Raw genomic sequence first — 18,691 nt, 5'->3', positions numbered from 1 at the left:
ATGTACATGTGTGAGAGAGTTGTGTGTTTATGTCTACAATGCATTAAAATTAGTGGGTGCAGTTCGAGTATGAGGGCCCCACCACTGGCAGATGGCAGAGTCCCCCATCCCCCTCCCTGCACCCCAAGGCCCTAATGTAGCATGGACTGTGTATATAACTAAAGTGCAAAAAGCAGGTGAACAGTCGAGGCACGGGCACCCCACCGCTGGCAGACGGCAGAATCCCACCTGCCTATACCCACCTCCTCAGCCCTAGTGTCATGTGGTGTCTAATGTGCAAGTAAAACCTCCCCACTGCCCCTCAAAGCTCTAGTGTTGTATGAAATGTGGTGTCCGGCCCAGGGGAGCAATAAGGGCGTGCAGGAGTGGGCCCCCCCCGGCACCGGGGCCAGATCCCCGACTGGCCCCGATTAGTCCTCATCCCCGACCCCACACAACCGGCAGGGGCGGCCAACCGAGGGGGTTCAGGGGCGCCACATTAACAATTATTAATAAACATTCCACTATACATCTCAAAATTTATCATGCTCAATTCATTATCTTTGATACTGTTTCAAACGTTTAATGTTCCCCAAACAGCAGCAGAAGAACCACAACTTCATCTTCCTTGTATTTTGGCTCTTTTCTGTGTCAAGAGCTCTACAAGCTCAACTTTAATATTAATTTTCCACCACTTCTACATCTTCTATCTCTACCTGACCCACATCTATCTCTACACCGCCAGTTTCCTCATTACCTCTTTCTCTATTTATAATATCAACTAGTACATCACTTACTATTATTTCCAATATGGTTACATCTCTCACCATGTCCACACCCTCAATAATTACCTCCCCTACTTCTACCCCCACAATCTCAAAATTTACATCCCCAGAAATTACTTCTGCAAGCCCAAACTCACACACTCGGACTTGCAAAGCCTCCACCTTCACATTTCCTTTCGTATCCTCTGCCTTTAGGGTAATATTCCCCCCCTCCACCTTAACCACCTTCACATTTACCCCCACCTCACCTTGCTTCCCATTGCTTCCATTTTGCATTTTATTAATGCCTACATTCTGGTCTGCACCCTCCACCTGTACACCAGAGATCTTACACACATGTCTTTCCCTCTCTGCCACCTCCACCCTTTCCCCACTAACCTCACCCTTTACCTCACCTACCCCCTGACTGGTCCTATTCTTCCTCACCTTCTTCTTTTTGTGAAGGTAATACGTTTTATAAATTTCCCACTCTTCAGATGTCAGGCCGTAATTTTCCTGAAGAGTCTCAGAGAAAATGCCAGCATTGCCTATCACTCTCACACCCTCCCCTCCCTTACACCAGTCAGTCACATCTCCCAGTCCCCCCATAACCTCCCCAGCCTGGACAGTGGGGGGTGTCGCTGGTGAGCACTCCTCCAAACCTTTCCTCACTCCCCAGTCGATCACCTCGTCCCACAGGTCCCAGGCTCGCCAGTGCTGGTCGTTGGTCCAGGAAACAGCTTTCGGAATTTTCATTCTTGGTGAATAAACAAGACATAATTAACTAGCCGTCTGTGATACTCTCAAAGCCAAACTAGACACTGTATTTTCAACGTACTCCAGACATTTGCTAAATGCTTTTCACCAAGAATGCCTATGGAAAGGGATGGAGCCTTCATTAGCTGCTCGTGGTATCGACGCTACTCCGATAGAAGCGGGCAAATTGCTAAAACTGTTTCACAACCTATACAGTAACGCTGTCGAAATCAGGACGCTGCTTCGATACGTTATAACATCGCCATGGTAATGAACCCAGCAAACGGTTAATCTAAACGTATAGGGGCTCTTTTCAGAATAACATCTTCAGATGAAACGCATTACGAAAGACCGGATGAGTAAACCCAATCATTTCAACCATAAGTCTTATTGTTTTTAAGTTTAACACAATTATTTTCTCTTACAATTTAAATATAAACAATCACATTACGAAAAATGGCCACAGCATCTACAGTTTAAGCTACTAATTTTAAATATATTTCAATTATATTTTGCAGCAATATTTGCATGAACTATATCACGACATAAAATGTAATATACAATTAACTATGCTAACAAAACATAATCTGAAGAAATAGCAAGAAACATACGAAGAGATGCTTCTCACCTCTGTGCCATCGCTCTGTCAGAAAGTTTATGTTCAACCTGCACTCATTTTGTTTCTATGGAAACCAGCGAAATTTTTCATTGGTCGAAAGGATTATGAAATGTACTGACGTCATTTTCAACGAATGAAAACGAGAATTAATTGTCAGGAGGGACGAATTTGAAGCTGAACCAATCAGAAGTAGTATGTTTAGCTCGTGCTTGTTGTGGCTGGGCGTGATTGGATTTGTTGATCTAACCGCCTTCAAGCCCGTAAACCATGTATCTACTTGTCAATGGGAAACCACGCAGTTCTTTCCATAAATTCTGGCTGTAATTTTTTTAATAACATTATGTCTTTTCTATGCAGTATTACGGTAATGCATAATACCGCGATGTTTGGGGTTTACCGCTGTTTATTTTTCCATAGCTGGTGACCGCAATTAGCATTTTAGCCATGTTGGTAGGTACGCTTTTGAGAAAGAAGTTCTTGTTATTCACATTCTGTGTCCTGGTGTTTTTAATTTCTCCTAATGTGAACAAAGATATGTCATATACAAGTTTTTTGAGAGACTAAATTTTGGTTTGATTTATAATTTATTTAATGGTAAATAAAGTTCTTATACAGCCATTTTAGAATTAGTGCAGTCTTTCGTTTAGAATTAGCGCAATATTCTTAAAAACTGCATGTTCAAACCAAACGCCATGCCATAATTGATTTACAGATATTTCATTCAGGAATCTATGGAGGGTATACTGTAGGTAGGCCTGTTTGTGTGTGTGTGTGCGCGCGTTTGGGTGGGTGGTTATGTACATAGTGCTATAAAACATGTTATTTTGACTTTGTAGGGACATGTTTTCGTACCCGAAAGTAAGAAGATACTGAATTTTATTAAATTCTGTGAATGCAGTCAAAGGAATAATTCAAAAAGTCTTGCATTTTGTTTGGTTGCTTACTGTTACTGCTTGGTAACTACTGCAATGTTTAAGGTTGCCATAGTTAGGATTGGGGTTACGCCCATACAAATGAATGGAGAATCCCCACAAAGATTCAAATACCTAATCTGTGTGTGTGTGTGTGTGTGTGGAGTAGGTGTATATTACATTGTGGGGACCAAATGTCCCCCACAATGTGACAAAAACCTGCTATTTTGATGTTTTGGGGGGGCATTTTCAGGTACTCACAAAGATCTGTAAATACAGTCAAAAAACTAAAAATGCCAAAAGTCTTGTATTTGGTTTGGTTACATATGGTTAAGGTTAGGGGTTGGTAGGGGTTAAAGTTGTGATGTTGGGATTACAGTTTTCCCCATAGAAATGAATGGAGAGTCCCCACGAAGATATAATTACACAGCTGTGTGTGTGTGTGTGTGTGTTGTGTGTGGTATCAGATCAGTCCCTGAGAGTTCAGTAGTCTGACGCCATGTTTCTGAGTCTGGTTGTGGAGGCCTGAATGCTTTTCCAGATGCCAGAGTGAAAAGATTATGTGAGGGGTGGGTGGGGTCATCCACAATGTTGGTGGCTTTGCGGATGGAGCGTGTGATGTGAATGTCCATGATGGAGGGGAAAGAGACTCTAATAATCTTCTCAGCTATCCTCACTATCCGCTGGTCTTGTGATCTGAGGCGAGGCAGTTCCTAAATCAGACCGTGATGCAGCTGCTCAGGATGCTCTCATTAGTTTCCCTGTAAAATGTTGTGAGGATGGGAGATGGACATTTCTCAGCTTCCGCTGAAAGTAGAGGTGCTGCTGTGCTTTCTTGACTTTGGAGCCTGTGTTGAGACAAACTTGTGTGTTGTTTTTGTTTGTCACATAGCGTAAAAATTGCCTAAGGAATCAAAAATGTGGTTCCATGGGGTTCCAGACAGTGACCTTTTTTGAAGACAGTGAGACTAAATTTTATACCTAGGTGCACCAGTGATGACATTGGTCAGGTAGGCTGTGGTCTGTCAGTTGTTGACAAGTGGCTGGTGACCCATGCAACCCAAGCAGAAGTGAGCAGAACTTGTACCAGCCAAATAGACAGGAGAAAGCGGATTTTTCATTGGACTTCAGGACTCCTGAGTAACAGATAAAGACAGAGAAACAGCAAAGTTATGGAGAATCAGGAAGTAAGTGCCAGTCTGCACAGATCTGAGGTCAGTGAGACACACATAAGGCTCCTCTGATGCTCCTCTTCATCCGCTGATGGGCCTCCAGGTGAGAATCAGAAATGAAACATAATAACAACTGACACAAAGGCCTGAGGTCAGACCCTCTGTATGCAGCACAAAGTGTGTCTGCAGTCTCACCCTCACATCGTGTATGACGACATTTCTGCTTTTTAGATTAAGTGCCTGTCTGAGAATAACTTCTGCATCATGCTAATGATTTAGCTGTTTTGTGCTCATGTGCAAAAGAAAAATGAGGAAGTTAAATATATCAGAAATAAATTTCTAATGTGACTCAAGGCCACAGTAAAGTGGACCATCACATGAAGTAAGTACAAAACAGCCTTTACTAATAAGCTAAGGATTAAACAACATATATGATGTGCATAATCTGACAGTATATCAGCGTGAGAGCAAGGCTGGCCCTGGAAGTGGTGTGCATGCAACGGCAGAGCAAAGTTAGAGACACCCGCTAAAAACTTTCATTTCATCTCACTTACTTCTTTTTTCTTTTTCCTTCTTTTTTTCTCTCCTAATCTGTCCATCCTCTTCGGCCAGCTCACCCACTGCAATACTTTACGGGTTAAAAATGAAATAAATAAATAAAATTTAAAAAATAAAATCGATCAACATGAGAGGCCTATACAGAGTTTATAGAGCTCCTCATGGTAAAGCAAACATGTTTGGCACAGCAGTGCATTCAGACCATGAATCTGCTAAAGCTGCCCGACAGGACAAAGGGAATAAAAAAAGAAGAAGGTGGATAGTTCAGGTCCAGAAAGTAAAAATCCAGACCAAGATTTAGTTTCAACCAAACAGCTGAGTACTCTGTGTCTGTGGCACTTTACACAGCTAGTTGTTTGAAACAAAGTCCTGGACTGGATTTTTACTCTCTGGACCTAAACTATCCACTTCTGGATCAGTGTCATACTTAAAGTCGTGGTTTTGGTTATCAGCACCACGGACAGCAACTAGACTTACTGTCATTTAATGGGAGTGAAAGCAGAAACCAATAGATCACACAGGGATATTTTCATTTGATGGTGTCTTTCTTTTTACTTTTGATATGCCGTCTTCCTCCTTAGCTGATATGTGAGGCTGCTGTCAGCTGAGACAAGCTGGTGTATTTGTACCGCAGATTGAAAAGTGTGCGGTCCCGATTACATCACTCTTTAAAAGAGTCCCTGATTGGTGGGCTCTGACGAGGAGGCGTGACCTAAAAACTCCAAACCATTTATCCATCCATCCATCCATCCATTTTCCAAACCGCTTATCCTACTGGGTCGCGGGGGGTCCGGAGCCTATCCCGGAAGCAATGGGCATGGGAACAACCCTGGATGGGGGGCCAGCCCATCGCAGCCAAACCATTTAACTTTGTGAAATTCATTTTTAATAATTACCAATTTCAGGAAAATATGAAATGTTTTGTAAAGTATCAATTTATTAATCATGTATTTAAACAAATAATGACCAGTATAAAAGACATATACAAAACTGTACAAAAGCCTTGGGCTGTCAAAGAAAATGATGTTCAAAATGATCTTCATCTTGGTCTAGAATTATAATATTTTGTCCGTAAAAGTGTGGCAGCCCAGTCATTTGCACCAACCATCCAATAGACCCATATATTTTTGACTTGACCATTAACACAACTCCTATGGCTAATCAATGCATCATTAACATTTGTTTAATTTAATTAATTAATTAAGTGAGCTGGTGGCGGAATTTAACAAATACATGGAATGGCTGGGATGCCCCTGAGGAGTGGTTTAGGATCCAAAGCGTGGTTCATCTAGCGATCCAACAAGGCATCAGTAACTTTATGGAGAAAAGAAGAAATTCTTGTTAGTTTTTATTGTGTCACTTTTAATTTGCATATATTTTTATGATAATTGTGTTTTTGTTCTGAGCAAATATACACAACCCAGATAAATAGCATTAAACGTTTTCTTTGATGGCCGAAGACTTTTGCATAGTACCATATTTTTTCAGAATCAAGAGACAATTTAATAAAAACCAGTCTTACCTTCACAAGATAACGATTATTAAACATTAACCAGCAGGTGGCAGCAAAGCACTTGTGAATAAGTGGCCAATACGTGGTTGTACAGGTTCCCAGCAGATAATCAACCCCTCTGTGTTTAACTGACTCTCATGCTATGACTGTACAGACTGAGCAGGGCCGAGTGAGAGAGGCCTCACTGCAGTTAGCATAACCGTTTATTTTACAGCTCGTCTGACTCATTCTGCTCCACGAAGGTCATCTCCTCTGCCAGCTTCCTCTGATCCAGGGAGACCCTCTGCTTCTCTCTGATTGGTTCCCGTTTTCTACAGGAGGTCCAGTGCAGCTGAATGCTGATGATGGTGCAAATCAGGTAAAACACACCAGTCCCAACTTTCAGTACAGCATCCAGAACCTGCTCCCATCTGTCAGACACATAATACACCAGTGTGTCTGTCAGTCACACGTATCACATTGAAACCTGAAGAACAAAACAGTGAATCTATTCTTACTGAAGTAAAACCACCTTGATAATCACCTGGATAGGATGGGATCTCAAGTTTATTATTAAGAAAATAAAATAAAAAATATTTTTTTCGGGGCGGCATGGTGCTGCTGTGGTTAGCACTGTTACCTCACACCTCTGGGACCCGGGTTTGAATCTCCGCCTGGGTGTGGAGTTTGCATGTTCTCCCCATGTCGTCGTGGGGTTTCCTCCGGGTACTCCGGTTTCCCCCCACAGTCCAAAAACATGCTGAGGCTAATTGGACTTGCTAAATTGCCCATAGGAATGCATGTGAGAGTGCATGGTGTGTGAGTGTGCCCTGCGATGGGCTGGCACCCCATCCTGGGTTGTTCCCAGCCTCGTGCCCATTGCTTCTGGGATAGGCTCCGGACCTCCCGCGACCCAGTAGGATAAGCGGTTTGGAAAATGGATGGATGGACGGAAATATTTTTTTCTCTTAAAATTAAAATGACAGTTTCCCATTACTGTGTGATCAGGTAAATGCTGCTAGCTGGACCCCCACACTACTGTAAATGCTGCTGAATGCTTACCTCAGTTTTTCATTATCCCCTCCTTCTTCATCATGTGCAGAGAAAAGGAGAGCAGTGGAAACAGGAGAAAGGATTGTTAATAAAAAGCAGTGTTCTGTTAGTCAATAAAGACTAAGAAAAGGTCACTCTTGAAACTGAAATATAAATTATGAAAGATATTCTACAGAGAAAATGATTAGATGGAGAACAATGAATTAGTATTCACATCCCAGGGCACTGATAGTGAACAGGTGAGATAAATGATTTTATTAACATATTTTAATGTATCTATTGTATCAGGGTGGCATGGTGGTGCAGTGGTTTGCACTGTCGCCTCACTCCTCTGGCACGTGTACTCAAGTCTTTGCTGGAGTTCCGTGTGTATGGAGTTTGCATGCTCCCGCTGTGTCATTGTGGGGTTTCCTCCAGGTACTCTGATTTCCCCCCACAGTCCAAAAACATGCTGAGGCTAATTGGAGTTGTCAAATTGCCGGTAGGTGTGCTTGTGCGAGGGAATGGAGTGTGAGTGTGTCCTGCAATGGGTTGGCACCCTGTCATGGGACGTTCCCTGCCTTGCGCCCATAGGGACCCTGTCTTAGACAAGCAGTTTCAGAAAATGGATGGATGCAGCACTGGAACAGATATTACAGAGTACAACTGTAACACTGGCCTACGCTGCAATGAAAAACCACCTACAGACATGTTAGTCAGTCTGCACACCATTAGTAACAATTCATCCTCACAAAGATGAAAAAATGCCTGAATTAAGTTGCAAGCTACATGGATTTGTCTGGATTTGTATACATAACAAGTGATTGGCTGTATGTCTGTGGAAAATGCTGTGATTTTTGTCATATTACAGACTGATCATAAACTAGAAGACACACATTCAATATTAAAGACACCAATTAGCCTGACTGTGCGTTTTTGGATTGTTGGAGGAAACCCACACAGCATGTGGAGAACATGCAAACTCCACACAGACAGAGCAGAAGCCAGATTCAAACCCCTAAACATGGAGGCGTGAAGCAACAGCGCCGCCTACTGGACCAACGTGCCACTATCATTGAAACAATAATCCCAATAAATAACTCTGTTTCACAACAGCTGATAAATAGGGGATTATCCCCACAAAGAAGCACAAACCCCTTCGTGAGTGAAACTGCTGGGTTGATTAGTATGTATCTATTTATATTTAAGCATAAATAATTCACAGGCAGATTTAAATCAATTACTTATGTTTAACAGTAATATGAACTGGAATTTGCAGGTTTACAGCAGCACACCAATACCAGCCAGTGTCCTTCCTCTCCAGCCCACTCATTGTCACAATGAAGGTTTTATTTTCTGTGTCATCCCTGATCAGGACAGGCCTCCCATGCAAACTCACTGATCTCTCTGATGCACAGGAGCCCCCAATCTTACACCACATCCTATGTCTTTTCTTGTTTCCATAGTAACACTGAACACTGACACTGTCTCCATCCACACCCATCACCTCCTGTTTGTCCACTGACAGCCCTGGAGGACTTCAACACACAGGTAAAACACTCAAAGATTTGCACAGCAATGAAATGTTTATGAATATCAGCCCATTACAACATACATACTGTATGTAAATGTTTGCCCAATAAACTGACATTTTTTAACATATTACTTATCATATTTAACCTCATGAAGTCGCCCAATTTAGCTGACACTGTTACTTCTTCCAAGTCTCGTTTATCATATTGAATTAAATTAAAATGCAGATTTTTTAAATATTAAAACATTTTTTCCATCAGTGTTTGTATTAAGGTCCTTCCTTTTTGACTCAGTGACATGTTACATACTGTGCATCTCATTGGCTACAGTCTGCAGTACAGATATCTTACCATCAGTGACTGACAGATTAACCTGACCAAAGAGGCTCCACTGATCTTCACACCACACCAGTACCGGTCGGAGTCCTCAGCTGTCAGATTGTTGATGGTCACAGTGAAGACTCGCTGGTCAGGATCATCTCTGACTGACACTTTACCCTCCAGTGGAGAGTCAGTGTGTACTATGGGAGTACATGACCTCACATTATACCCTCTACACCAGTATTTCACATGAGTTTTATATCTGTCACCATAGGAATATGGGATTGTTACAGATCATCCTCTCTGTACACAGACCCATTTCACTGTAGACACACTGTCAGCACCTGTGGGGAAAATAATTAACTGAATAAGGATTTTCCACCTCATGACATCTCTAAGTAATTATGCTTGGTTTGTGTAATACTTAGATTAGGTCATGTGTAATTAACAGAACAGTGATGATGCATAAAAGGCAAAGACCATCATTTTACTATAAGAACAAGGAAAACAAAAGTAGTGTCTGATCTTGGGAAGGGCTTAAGCAGGATGTGGGATCGGGAATCTGAGCCTGGCAGTGTGTTCTAGGGTCTGAGAGGAAAACAAGGACCTTACATCCCTAGTAAAAGGCCTAGATGAGGTGAATGAATGGGCTTGTCACTGTGTGGGATGACCACACCCCTTCAGTACTATGGCCTTGTAAACATATCCAGTCCTGTGATACAGGCCCTCTCCTATTCCCTCTATTCATGTTACCTTTGGGTTCTATTTGTGAACGTTATTATGTAAAATATCATTGCTATGCCAGTGATACGCTGCTCTATTTGCCATTAAAACCTGGTGACTGCTGCTCACTGATGGCCCTTTCTAACTGTCTGGAGGATATTAAGAACAAGACAGCAATGACTTTCGTCCAAATTAATGAAAACAAGACAGAGGTAATGAGTTTTGGTCAATCAGGGTCTGTCCATGAGAACAATTAGGGCCTCATTCAGAGAACTTCCGGTCACATACTAAAAATCTTGGTGTCATCTTTGATTCATCATTGAGTTTGATAAACAAATAAATATTGTTGGGGGGAGGCATGGTGGTGCAGTGGTTAGCACTGTTGCCTCACACCCCCGGAACACGGGTTCGAGTCTCCGCCTGGGTCACATTTGTGTGGAGTTTACATGTTCTCCCCATGTTCTTGTGGGGTTTCCTCCGGGTACTCCGGTTTCCCCCCACAGTCCAAAAACATGCTGAGGCTAATTGGAGTCGCTAAATTGCCCATAGGTTTGCATGTGTGAGCGACTGGTGTGTGTGTGTGTGTGTGTGTGTGTGTGCCCTGCAATGGGCTGGCCCCCCATCCTGGGTTGTTCCCTGCCTCATGCCCATTGGTTCCAGGAAAGGCTCCAGACCCCCCGCGACCCAATAGGATAAGCATTTTGGAAAATGGATGGATGGATAATACCCTTGTATCACAACACCAGACCTGCACCAGAACCAGACATACTGCTAGCAGGTTTGTGGAAAGATAAAAGATAATCGCTACGAAGCTTTATCAACTTCGGCGTTGGTGGTATAGTGGCTAGCATAGCTGCCTTCCAAGCAGTTGACCCGGGTTCGATTCCCGGCCAACGCAGCCTTACTTATGACCTCCTTCTCTGTGAGTGTCTTCTGGTGCTTATAGTTCAGCTGAACAGAATGTCATCAATAACCCGCTGCGTTATACAAACTGAAAGAAGCATTACTCCATCAATCTATATATCTGCCTTCCAGATGAGTTAGCACACTGGCAAAACAGGGCTGCTTATGCCAGTGAAAGCCTCCTTAGCGCAGTCGGTAGCGCGTCAGTCTCATAATCTGAAGGTCGTGAGTTCGACCCTCACACGGGGCAGTTTGTTTACTTGCTGAAACAGTTCCCATGCATAGCTGCACTTTTACAAAATCACTCTCCCACAGACTCTAACAGATGTTTTTATGTCACTCATGTGGCATCAGCCCAGCGTACTTCCATAACTGTGCAAAAGAACTTCTTCAGAAGTAGATACCATTACTCGTCTCATAGCGGATCCACAAACCTTCCAATTTCAACGTCTAGCCCAAACTGATCTCAGATGCAAGCATCTGTACAGTCATCCGCATCCCATGGCTAAGATTTCACCTGCAACAGTAGCCAATCGAGCATCAACAAAATTCGGCAACAGCAAAATCTGTGACGAGGGCCATATACTTGTTGACTGTTACACTTGTATCACAACACTAGACCTGGACCAGAACCAGACATACTGCTAGCAGATTTGTGGAAAGATAAAAGATAATCGCTACGGAACTTTTTCAACTTCGGCATTGGTGGTATAGTGGCTAGCATAGCTGCCTTCCAAGCAGTTGACCCGGGTTCGATTCCCGGCCAACGCAGCCTTACTTATGACCTCCTTCTCTGTGAGTGTCTTCAGGTGCTTATAGTCCAGCTGAACAGCATGCCATCAATATCCCGCTGCATTATAGAAACTGAAACAAGCATTACTCCATCAATCTATATATCTGCCTTCCAGATGAGTTAGCACACTGGCAAAACAGGGCTGCTTATGCCAGTGAAAGCCTCGTTAGCGCAGTCGGTAGCGCGTCAGTCTCATAATCTGAAGGTCTTGAGTTCGACCCTCACACGGGGCAGATAACTTACTTGCTGAAACAGTTCCCATGCATAGCTGCACTTTTATAAAATCACTCTCCCACAGATTCTAATTGATGTTTTTATGTCACTCATGTGGCATCAGGCCAGCGTACTTCCATAACTGTGCAAAAGAACTTCTTCAGAAGTAGATACCATTACTCGTCTCATAGCAGATCCACACACCTTCCAATTTCAACGTCTAGCCCAAACTGATCTCAGATGCAAGCATCTGTACAGTCATCCGCATCCCATGGCTAAGATTACACCTGCAACAGTAGCCAATCGAGCATCAACAAAATTCGGCAACAGCAAAACCTGTGACGAGGGCCATATACTTGTTGACTGTTACACTTGTATCACAACACCAGACCTGGACCAGAACCAGACATACTGCTAGCAGGTTTGTGGAAAGATAAAAGATAATCGCTACAAAGCTGTTTCAACTTTGGCGTTGGTGGTATAGTGGCTAGGATAGCTGCCTTACAAGCAGTTGACCTGGGTTTGATTCCTGGCCAACGCATCCTTACTTATGACCTCCTTCTCTGTGAGTGTCTTCAGGTGCTTATAGTCCAGCTGAACAGCATGCCATCAATATCCCGCTGCATTATAGAAACTGAAAGAAGCATTACTCCATCGATTTCTACATCTGCCTTCCAGATGTGTTAGCACACTGGCAAACAGGGCTGCTTATGTCAGTGAAAGCCTCGTTAGCGCAGTCGGTAGCGCGTCAGTCTCATAATCTGAAGGTCGTGAGTTCGACCCTCACACCGGGCAGTTTGTTTACTTGCTGAAACAGTTCCCATGCATAGCTGCACTTTTACAAAATCACTCTCCCACAGACTCTAACAGATGTTTTTATGTCACTCATGTTGCATGAGCCCCGCGTACTTCCATTACTGTGCAAAGAACTTCTTCAGAAGTAGATACCATTATTCGTCTCATAACGGATCCACAAACCTTCCAATTTCAACGTCTAGCCCAAACTGATCTCAGATGCAAGCATCTGTACAGTCATCCGCATCCCATGGCTAAGATTTCACCTGCAACAGTAGCCAATCGAGCATCAACAAAATTCGGCAACAGCAAAATCTGTGACGAGGGCCATATACTTGTTGACTGTTACACTTGTATCACAACACCAGACCTGGACCAGAACCAGACATACTGCTAGCAGGTTTGTGGAAAGATAAAAGATAATCGCTACGAAACTTTTTCAACTTCGGCGTTGGTGGTATAGTGGCTAGCATAGCTGCCTTCCACGCAGTGGACCTGGGTTCGATTCCCGGCCAACGCAGCCTTACTTATGACCTCCTTCTCTGTGAGTGTCTTCAGGTGCTTATAGTCCAGCTGAACAGCATGCCATCAATATCCCGCTGCATTATAGAAACTGAAAGAAGCATTACTCCATCGATTTCTACATCTGCCTTCCAGATGTGTTAGCACACTGGCAAACAGGGCTGCTTATGTCAGTGAAAGCCTCGTTAGCGCAGTCGGTAGCGCGTCAGTCTCATAATCTGAAGGTCGTGAGTTCGACCCTCACACGGGGCAGTTTGTTTACTTGCTGAAACAGTTCCCATGCATAGCTGCACTTTTACAAAATCACTCTCCCACAGATTCTAATTGATGTTTTTATGTCACTCATGTGGCATCAGGCCAGCGTACTTCCATAACTGTGCAAAAGAACTTCTTCAGAAGTAGATACCATTACTCGTCTCATAGCAGATCCACACACCTTCCAATTTCAACGTCTAGCCCAAACTGATCTCAGATGCAAGCATCTGTACAGTCATCCGCATCCCATGGCTAAGATTACACCTGCAACAGTAGCCAATCGAGCATCAACAAAATTCGGCAACAGCAAAACCTGTGACGAGGGCCATATACTTGTTGACTGTTACACTTGTATCACAACACCAGACCTGGACCAGAACCAGACATACTGCTAGCAGGTTTGTGGAAAGATAAAAGATAATCTCTACAAAGCTGTTTCAACTTTGGCGTTGGTGGTATAGTGGCTAGCATAGCTGCCTTCCAAGCAGTTGACCTGGGTTCGATTCCCGGCCAACGCAGCCTTACTTATGACCTCCTTCTCTGTGAGTGTCTTCAGGTGCTTATAGTCCAGCTGAACAGCATGCCATCAATATCCCGCTGCATTATAGAAACTGAAAGAAGCATTACTCCATCGATTTATACATCTGCCTTCCAGATGTGTTAGCACACTGGCAAACAGGGCTGCTTATGTCAGTGAAAGCCTCGTTAGCGCAGTCGGTAGCGCGTCAGTCTCATAATCTGAAGGTCGTGAGTTCGACCCTCACACGGGGCAGTTTGTTTACTTGCTGAAACAGTTCCCATGCATAGCTGCACTTTTACAAAATCACTCTCCCACAGACTCTAACAGATGTTTTTATGTCACTCATGTTGCATGAGCCCCGCGTACTTCCATTACTGTGCAAAGAACTTCTTCAGAAGTAGATACCATTATTCGTCTCATAACGGATCCACAAACCTTCCAATTTCAACGTCTAGCCCAAACTGATCTTAGATGCAAGCATCTGTACAGTCATCCGCATCCCATGACTAAGATTACACCTGCAACAGTAGCCAATCGAGCATCAACAAAATTCGGCAACAGCAAAACCTGTGACGAGGGCCATATACTTGTTGACTGTTACACTTGTATCACAACACCAGACCTGGACCAGGACCAGACATACTGCTAGCAGGTTTGTGGAAAGATAAAAGATAATCGCTACAAAACTTTTTCAACTTCGGTGTTGGTGGTATAGTGGCTAGCATAGCTGCCTTCCAAGCAGTGGACCTGGGTTCGATTCCTGGCCAACGCAGCCTTACTTATGACCTCCTTCTCTGTGAGTGTCTTCAGGTGCTTATAGTCCAGATGAACAGCATGCCATCAATATCCCGCTGCATTATAGAAACTGAAAGAAGCATTACTCCATCGATTTATACATCTGCCTTCCAGATGTGTTAGCACACTGGCAAACAGGGCTGCTTACGTCAGTGAAAGCCTCGTTAGCGCAGTCGGTAGCGCGTCAGTCTCATAATCTGAAGGTCGTGAGTTCGACCCTCACACCGGGCAGTTTGTTTACTTGCTGAAACAGTTCCCATGCATAGCTTCACTTTCACAAAATCACTCTCCCACAGACTCTAACAGATGTTTTTATGTCACTCATGTGGCATCAGCCCAGCGTACTTCCATAACTGTGCAAAAGAACTTCTTCAGAAGTAGATACCATTACTCGTCTCATAGCGGATCCACAAACCTTCCAATTTCAACGTCTAGCCCAAACTGATCTCAGATGCAAGCATCTGTACAGTCATCCGCATCCCATGGCTAAGATTTCACCTGCAACAGTAGCCAATCGAGCATCAACAAAATTCGGCAACAGCAAAATCTGTGACGAGGGCCATATACTTGTTGACTGTTACACTTGTATCACAACACCAGACCTGGACCAGAACCAGACATACTGCTAGCAGATTTGTGGAAAGATAAAAGATAATCGCTACGAAACTTTTTCAACTTCGGCGTTGGTGGTATAGTGGCTAGCATAGCTGCCTTCCAAGCAGTTGACCCGGGTTCGATTCCCGGCCAACGCAGCCTTACTTATGACCTCCTTCTCTGTGAATCTCTTCAGGTGCTTATAGTATAGCTGAACAGCATGCCATCAATATCCCGCTGCGTTATAGAAACTGAAAGAAGCATTACTCCATTGATTTATACATCTGCCTTCCAGATGTGTTAGCACACTGGCAAACAGGGCTGCTTATGTCAGTGAAAGCCTCGTTAGCGCAGTCGGTAGCGCGTCAGTCTCATAATCTGAAGGTCGTGAGTTTGACCTTCACACGGGGCAATTTACTTACTTACTGAAACAGTTCCCATACATAGCTGCACTTTTATAAAATCACTCTCCCACAGATTCTAATTGATGTTTTTATGTCACTCATGTGGCATCAGGCCAGCGTACTTCCATAACTGTGCAAAAGAACTTCTTCAGAAGTAGATACCATTACTCGTCTCATAGCAGATCCACACACCTTCCAATTTCAACGTCTAGCCCAAACTGATCTCAGATGCAAGCATCTGTACAGTCATCCGCATCCCATGGCTAAGATTACACCTGCAACAGTAGCCAATCGAGCATCAACAAAATTCGGCAACAGCAAAACCTGTGACGAGGGCCATATACTTGTTGACTGTTACACTTGTATCACAACACCAGACCTGGACCAGAACCAGACATACTGCTAGCAGGTTTGTGGAAAGATAAAAGATAATCTCTACAAAGCTGTTTCAACTTTGGCGTTGGTGGTATAGTGGCTAGCATAGCTGCCTTCCAAGCAGTTGACCTGGGTTCGATTCCCGGCCAACGCAGCCTTACTTATGACCTCCTTCTCTGTGAGTGTCTTCAGGTGCTTATAGTCCAGCTGAACAGCATGCCATCAATATCCCGCTGCATTATAGAAACTGAAAGAAGCATTACTCCATCGATTTATACATCTGCCTTCCAGATGTGTTAGCACACTGGCAAACAGGGCTGCTTATGTCAGTGAAAGCCTCGTTAGCGCAGTCGGTAGCGCGTCAGTCTCATAATCTGAAGGTCGTGAGTTCGACCCTCACACGGGGCAGTTTGTTTACTTGCTGAAACAGTTCCCATGCATAGCTGCACTTTTACAAAATCACTCTCCCACAGACTCTAACAGATGTTTTTATGTCACTCATGTTGCATGAGCCCCGCGTACTTCCATTACTGTGCAAAGAACTTCTTCAGAAGTAGATACCATTATTCGTCTCATAACGGATCCACAAACCTTCCAATTTCAACGTCTAGCCCAAACTGATCTCAGATGCAAGCATCTGTACAGTCATCCGCATCCCATGGCTAAGATTTCACCTGCAACAGTAGCCAATCGAGCATCAACAAAATTCGGCAACAGCAAAATCTGTGACGAGGGCCATATACTTGTTGACTGTTACACTTGTATCACAACACCAGACCTGGACCAGAACCAGACATACTGCTAGCAGGTTTGTGGAAAGATAAAAGATAATCGCTACGAAACTTTTTCAACTTTGGCGTTGGTGGTATAGTGGCTAGCATAGCTGCCTTCCAAGCAGTGGACCTGGGTTCGATTCCCGGCCAACGCAGCCTTACTTATGACCTCCTTCTCTGTGAGTGTCTTCAGGTGCTTATAGTCCAGCTGAACAGCATGCCATCAATATCCCGCTGCATTATAGAAACTGAAAGAAGCATTACTCCATCGATTTCTACATCTGCCTTCCAGATGTGTTAGCACACTGGCAAAAAGGGCTGCTTATGTCAGTGAAAGCCTCGTTTGCGCAGTCGGTAGCGCGTCAGTCTCATAATCTGAAGGTCGTGAGTTCGACCTTCACACGGGGCAGTTTACTTACTTACTGAAACAGTTCCCATACATAGCTGCACTTTTATAAAATCACTCTCCCACAGATTCTAATTGATGTTTTTATGTCACTCATTTGGCATCAGGCCAGCGTACTTCCATAACTGTGCAAAGAACTTCTTCAGAAGTAGATACCATTATTCGTCTCATAACGGATCCACAAACCTTCCAATTTCAACGTCTAGCCCAAACTGATCTCAGATGCAAGCATCTGTACAGTCATCCGCATCCCATGGCTAAGATTTCACCTGCAACAGTAGCCAATCGAGCATCAACAAAATTCGGCAACAGCAAAATCTGTGACGAGGGCCATATACTTGTTGACTGTTACACTTGTATCACAACACCAGACCTGGACCAGAACCAGACATACTGCTAGCAGGTTTGTGGAAAGATAAAAGATAATCGCTACGAAACTTTTTCAACTTCGGCGTTGGTGGTATAGTGGCTAGCATAGCTGCCTTCCAAGCAGTGGACCTGGGTTCGATTCCTGGCCAACGCAGCCTTACTTATGACCTCCTTCTCTGTGAGTGTCTTCAGGTGGTTATAGTCCAGCTGAACAGCATGCCATCAATATCCCGCTGCATTATAGAAACTGCAAGAAGCATTACTCCATTGATTTATACATCTGCCTTCCAGATGTGTTAGCACACTGGCAAACAGGGCTGCTTATGTCAGTGAAAGCCTCGTTAGCGCAGTCGGTAGCGCGTCAGTCTCATAATCTGAAGGTCGTGAGTTCGACCTTCACACGGGGCAGTTTACTTACTTACTGAAACAGTTCCCATACATAGCTGCACTTTTATAAAATCACTCTCCCACAGATTCTAATTGATGTTTTTATGTCACTCATGTGGCATCAGGCCAGCGTACTTCCATAACTGTGCAAAAGAACTTCTTCAGAAGTAGATACCATTACTCGTCTCATAGCGGATCCACAAACCTTCCAATTTCAACGTCTAGCCCAAACTGATCTCAGATGCAAGCATCTGTACAGTCATCCGCATCCCATGGCTAAGATTTCACCTGCAACAGTAGCCAATCGAGCATCAACAAAATTCGGCAACAGCAAAATCTGTGACGAGGGCCATATACTTGTCGACTGTTACAATTGTATCACAACACCAGACCTGGACCAGAACCTGACATACTGCTAGCAGGTTTGTGGAAAGATAAAAGATAATCGCTACGAAACTTTTTCAACTTTGGCGTTGGTGGTATAGTGGCTAGCATAGCTGCCTTCCAAGCAGTTGACCCGGGTTCGATTCCCGGCCAACGCAGCCTTACTTATGACCTCCTTCTCTGTGAGTGTCTTCAGGTGCTTATAGTCCAGCTGAACAGCATGTCATCAATAACCTGCTGCGTTATAGAAACTGAAACAAGCATTACTCCATGAATTTATATATCTGCCTTCCAGATGAGTTAGCACACTGGCAAAACAGGGCTGCTTATGCCAGTGAAAGCCT

The 18,691-nt window shown here is 43.8% G+C and overlaps 17 non-coding genes across 17 annotated transcripts; all 17 read left to right on the top strand.

Moving 5' to 3' along the window:
- Positions 1-10,685: 10,685 nt before the first annotated feature.
- On the top strand, positions 10,686-10,757 carry trnag-ucc (transfer RNA glycine (anticodon UCC)). Its single transcript has one exon. It is a non-coding gene; the product is annotated as a tRNA-Gly (tRNA).
- A 182-nt stretch (positions 10,758-10,939) lies between these two features.
- On the top strand, positions 10,940-11,012 carry trnam-cau (transfer RNA methionine (anticodon CAU)). Its single transcript has one exon. It is a non-coding gene; the product is annotated as a tRNA-Met (tRNA).
- Positions 11,013-11,461: 449 nt separating this feature from the next.
- Positions 11,462-11,533, top strand: trnag-ucc (transfer RNA glycine (anticodon UCC)). The gene has a single exon. It is a non-coding gene; the product is annotated as a tRNA-Gly (tRNA).
- Positions 11,534-11,715: 182 nt separating this feature from the next.
- trnam-cau (transfer RNA methionine (anticodon CAU)) lies at positions 11,716-11,788 on the top strand. Its single transcript has one exon. It is a non-coding gene; the product is annotated as a tRNA-Met (tRNA).
- A 702-nt stretch (positions 11,789-12,490) lies between these two features.
- Positions 12,491-12,563, top strand: trnam-cau (transfer RNA methionine (anticodon CAU)). The gene has a single exon. It is a non-coding gene; the product is annotated as a tRNA-Met (tRNA).
- A 448-nt stretch (positions 12,564-13,011) lies between these two features.
- trnag-ucc (transfer RNA glycine (anticodon UCC)) lies at positions 13,012-13,083 on the top strand. Its single transcript has one exon. It is a non-coding gene; the product is annotated as a tRNA-Gly (tRNA).
- Positions 13,084-13,264: 181 nt separating this feature from the next.
- On the top strand, positions 13,265-13,337 carry trnam-cau (transfer RNA methionine (anticodon CAU)). Its single transcript has one exon. It is a non-coding gene; the product is annotated as a tRNA-Met (tRNA).
- Positions 13,338-13,786: 449 nt separating this feature from the next.
- On the top strand, positions 13,787-13,858 carry trnag-ucc (transfer RNA glycine (anticodon UCC)). Its single transcript has one exon. It is a non-coding gene; the product is annotated as a tRNA-Gly (tRNA).
- Positions 13,859-14,039: 181 nt separating this feature from the next.
- Positions 14,040-14,112, top strand: trnam-cau (transfer RNA methionine (anticodon CAU)). The gene has a single exon. It is a non-coding gene; the product is annotated as a tRNA-Met (tRNA).
- Positions 14,113-14,813: 701 nt separating this feature from the next.
- On the top strand, positions 14,814-14,886 carry trnam-cau (transfer RNA methionine (anticodon CAU)). The gene has a single exon. It is a non-coding gene; the product is annotated as a tRNA-Met (tRNA).
- Positions 14,887-15,335: 449 nt separating this feature from the next.
- trnag-ucc (transfer RNA glycine (anticodon UCC)) lies at positions 15,336-15,407 on the top strand. The gene has a single exon. It is a non-coding gene; the product is annotated as a tRNA-Gly (tRNA).
- A 181-nt stretch (positions 15,408-15,588) lies between these two features.
- Positions 15,589-15,661, top strand: trnam-cau (transfer RNA methionine (anticodon CAU)). The gene has a single exon. It is a non-coding gene; the product is annotated as a tRNA-Met (tRNA).
- Positions 15,662-16,110: 449 nt separating this feature from the next.
- On the top strand, positions 16,111-16,182 carry trnag-ucc (transfer RNA glycine (anticodon UCC)). The gene has a single exon. It is a non-coding gene; the product is annotated as a tRNA-Gly (tRNA).
- A 181-nt stretch (positions 16,183-16,363) lies between these two features.
- Positions 16,364-16,436, top strand: trnam-cau (transfer RNA methionine (anticodon CAU)). Its single transcript has one exon. It is a non-coding gene; the product is annotated as a tRNA-Met (tRNA).
- Positions 16,437-16,884: 448 nt separating this feature from the next.
- trnag-ucc (transfer RNA glycine (anticodon UCC)) lies at positions 16,885-16,956 on the top strand. The gene has a single exon. It is a non-coding gene; the product is annotated as a tRNA-Gly (tRNA).
- A 955-nt stretch (positions 16,957-17,911) lies between these two features.
- Positions 17,912-17,984, top strand: trnam-cau (transfer RNA methionine (anticodon CAU)). Its single transcript has one exon. It is a non-coding gene; the product is annotated as a tRNA-Met (tRNA).
- Positions 17,985-18,433: 449 nt separating this feature from the next.
- Positions 18,434-18,505, top strand: trnag-ucc (transfer RNA glycine (anticodon UCC)). The gene has a single exon. It is a non-coding gene; the product is annotated as a tRNA-Gly (tRNA).
- Positions 18,506-18,691: the final 186 nt, after the last annotated feature.

This window comes from Brienomyrus brachyistius, chromosome 4, assembly GCF_023856365.1.
Source record: "Brienomyrus brachyistius isolate T26 chromosome 4, BBRACH_0.4, whole genome shotgun sequence".
Taxonomy (NCBI): Eukaryota; Metazoa; Chordata; class Actinopteri; order Osteoglossiformes; family Mormyridae; genus Brienomyrus; species Brienomyrus brachyistius.
Note: the sequence above shows the minus strand (reverse complement) of the source record. Positions and strands in the feature narration are given on the sequence as shown.